This window comes from Sturnira hondurensis, unplaced genomic scaffold, assembly GCF_014824575.4.
Source record: "Sturnira hondurensis isolate 20B ecotype Veracruz unplaced genomic scaffold, ASM1482457v3 Scaffold0000256, whole genome shotgun sequence".
Lineage (NCBI taxonomy): Eukaryota > Metazoa > Chordata > Mammalia > Chiroptera > Phyllostomidae > Sturnira > Sturnira hondurensis.
In genome coordinates this window covers 3,353,867-3,357,325 of record NW_028072887.1, presented here as the reverse complement: position 1 = coordinate 3,357,325, position 3,459 = coordinate 3,353,867, and the positions used below count along the sequence as shown (strand labels likewise).

Here is a 3,459-nt window from a genome sequence, read left to right as displayed (position 1 = left end):
CAGGTGTCTGTGATTCAGGCCTCTGGCACCATCAGCTGTGTCGCCATCCAGGCAGGATCTCTAATTAGTCCAAAGCCATGTGGCACCTTCTTTCACCCTTCTTCCAGGCAAAGTCTCTCCTGTTTCTCAGGCCACACAGCCAAAGGAAGCACCCCAAAGCTGTGTGGTCCTCTCCACCAGAGCTGCAGGGGTCCCCACTCTGGCCAAACCTCATGATCCTTCTCCTCTCCATCAAAGCCGCAGGGAGGGGGGTGTTGCCACTCTGCCAAAGCCAAGTGGCGGTTCTCTGCTAAAGCTGCATGGCTCTCTCTACCCCAGCTTCAGGGGTCCCCACTTTGGCCAAAACTGCATGGCTCTCTCTCAATGGCTGCTGTGTCTGGGTTTAAATCCCTGCACCCATATTCTTCTGTACGCCCATTTCCAACTCCTCCCACAATCAGTTACACCTGCCAGCATTCCTATATTATTCCAAGTTTACTGGGCTGCCATCATGAGTCTGGGCAGGTGAGCCCCGTGAGCCCCATGTCATGGAGCCAATCTTCTCTAAGCTCTCACGCAAGCACTGTAACTCGGGGGACCTGCTCCCCAGTTACATCTTGGGGGGTCCTTTTCATCCTATTGGCTCAGAGCATGGCCACTGCTATTTAACATATCTATGCAACCAGTTAAAGGTTATAGATATGTTAAATGACCATGCCAGAGGTTAGCTGCAAGGCTGTGGCTGTGCAAAATAGCTCTGCATGTTCCTGCTCCATGTGTCCCTTCCCCCAACTCATACCTGAGGGGGAAAGGGGTGAGGACATCTTATATGTCTTTGTAATATTTCCTGGACACCTTGAGTTCTGGACCCCATTCCAAATCCCTTTTGGGGGCCCCCCTCTTGGCTGCACACTGTTTCATTGTGACTTGAAAAAAACTGGTTTTCTTCTCATAGGCAATCTTTAGTTTACATGTCAGTAGCCTGGAACTCCACAAAGGCAAGGACAATATCTTATTTACCTCCTTCTGTCCAATGCTGACACAGAATACATGTTTGATAAGTTTGTTCAATAAATGAATAAACATACAAATGAAGTAATAAATGAGCATCACTGTGCTGGGCAGCTCACAGACATGTCTGTACTTACCTAAAGTCTGATGTATCAGGGCAGATGCCGTGATCACAAAGGTGCTTTTCCCAGGGCAAACCTTACCCACTGCACTCCCGATGTGCTGACCCCTGCGATGTCCCCAAATGGGGGAAACTCAGCTGCTTAATTTGTGGTAGTGGAGGATTGGGGAGAGGGCGGGGGAAAGTCTGCTGTGTCATCATGGAGAAGGTTGGGCAGACTTGATTCAGGATGACTGGTGTGAAGTCTGGGTGAAACACTGAGAAAATGTGACATAATATGGGGGAAAAAGAATTTCAAGAAGTATGTGTACACTAATATTAACTATAAAGAACATCTATGTATACTATTTTATGAGAACAAAACCAAAAAGTAACATGTAAAAAAAAGGGTGAGATAGTAGGATTCTAGGTGATTGTATTTGTAATTCTATTTTCCAAATATTATGCTATTTTCCAAATATTCTGCTTCTTCCTTATTTTATCAATAAGGAAGAAGAAGAGGGAAAAACAAAACTTGGAAATTGTCTTAATCTGGTGGTCACCTGCATAATAGTAGCTCCAGCACCACACACCCCTCCCAAAGCCCCCACCAGCCCCAACAGGGGAGAAAAGGCCTCCAGTGCTGACCCTGGCAATGGGGGCAGAGGAGGCAGATGGAGACAGATCGTATTTCCATGCAACCCATAGGCTTCAGTCTGGTCGAGTCCAGCAAGACCTCCAGGCGCTAAGACACTTCCATGTTCTGCATGTTAGACAGATTTGTGTATACAGAGGTATTTAAGAGAACAAAGAGCTTAAACGGCCACTTTGCTTTGTCCATACCAAGAGCATCTTGAGCCTTCAGATCACCCTGCAGAGAGCCTACTCAGGTATTAACAGATATCAATCTCATAAATTGTGCAGCAAGCACCGTTATTTTCTTCTCAATCTATTTTACTTGCCACGTCTCCCAGAGGCAGGCTGGAAAATATGTGGTAATTATATAGTGATAGAACGTGGGAGCGGGTTATATATGAACCCAAGTACTTGGCCTCCTTATTAACCAGCTAAAATGTACTCTGTGGGATCCTTCTTTGCTCTTTAAGGAATCTCCAGAATTGAGCTATTCTTTTGCTGTTTATGATTTACTCCCTGCTCACAAAAATTGCCAGGACTCATGTGGACAAAGCAAAGATGGGGCTTTAACATACAACCCCGTGTCATCCTCCTCGGCAAGGCTCCCACCCTAAACCTGCGACTTCTTCCACGTAAAGATACACCACTTCCCTGGGCTGGCTTCCTGGTCAGCCATCTCACTCAGAAGAGTTAGTCAGCATGAAAAGTACTTATTAGGAAGGCATCATTGTACTATTTTTGTGGGCCCTCAGAAGAAATAAATTGCTTTTTACTTTTTAAGGAACATGGCAAGCTATGGGTTTAACGGTAGGTTTTTCTCACAAAACCTAATGATAATAGCTCCCAGTGGAGAAACCGCAGAAAACTGGGAATGGGCACCTCCGGGAACTTTAATGATCTTCATTTGATTTGCCTAAGAGGTTTAAGCAAAGAGGGCAGGTGGGGAGGTCTCATGTCAAAGACATTTGGGTGAAGGGCAGTGTGGAAAGCAAGTGCTGACCCGTGGTGATTTGGAGCTGCTGCCCAGGTGATCTAAACAGCTGATCTGACGGATGGTCATAATGGGTGATCTAAATGGATCTTAGGACTAAGACAAATGTGAGGAGGCCACGTAATTTAACATATTGAGGGTGAGGCCAGACTACACGAAGGTGGTCCTGTCACTCAGCATTTCCTATGGGCACGATGGCACCCACCTCCAGCTAGGACCCCTCTCTCCCAGCTGCCCTGATCCCAGCCTCCTCTATGGAAATGTGCTGAGCAGCAGGTTGCTGAACTCAAGTCTTGAAACCTGGGTTCTCCCACCAGATCTGTGGCTGGACTAACAGGCTAGTCTTCCACAGCGTTTGCCTCTCTGTACCCTTTCCAATGAGAAAATAAAAACCAGGGAGACAGCTGTGGCAACGGACCACATACGTGAAAAGAACCCACCCAAACCAGCTGTATTGCTCTTAGCCTGGTCTTGTCTGTCTACAGAGGTCTTTCAACAAAAGATATCCCACGATGGCTGGGCCAAATGGCCATACAGAGAAACTGGCTCCTGTCAGGTAGACCTGAAAAGGGAACAAGAAAACAGAACTCGCTCTTGAAGGTGAGACTGCTGATTAAAAATGCAAGCCTAGAAATCATCATCTAACTTATTGAATACAACCTTCCCCTTACAAAAAAAAAAAAACCCTCAGCCAGTGTAACTGCAGCAATAAAGTAATTAAGAAGACATGCTCCTCTAAAAT

At 46.3% G+C, this 3,459-nt stretch overlaps 1 non-coding gene across 1 annotated transcript; it reads left to right on the top strand.

Annotated features, from left to right (window-relative positions):
• The first annotated feature begins 1,131 nt into the window (after positions 1-1,131).
• On the top strand, positions 1,132-1,302 carry LOC118976777 (U1 spliceosomal RNA). Its single transcript, XR_005064347.1, has one exon. It is a non-coding gene; the product is annotated as a U1 spliceosomal RNA (small nuclear RNA).
• Positions 1,303-3,459: the final 2,157 nt, after the last annotated feature.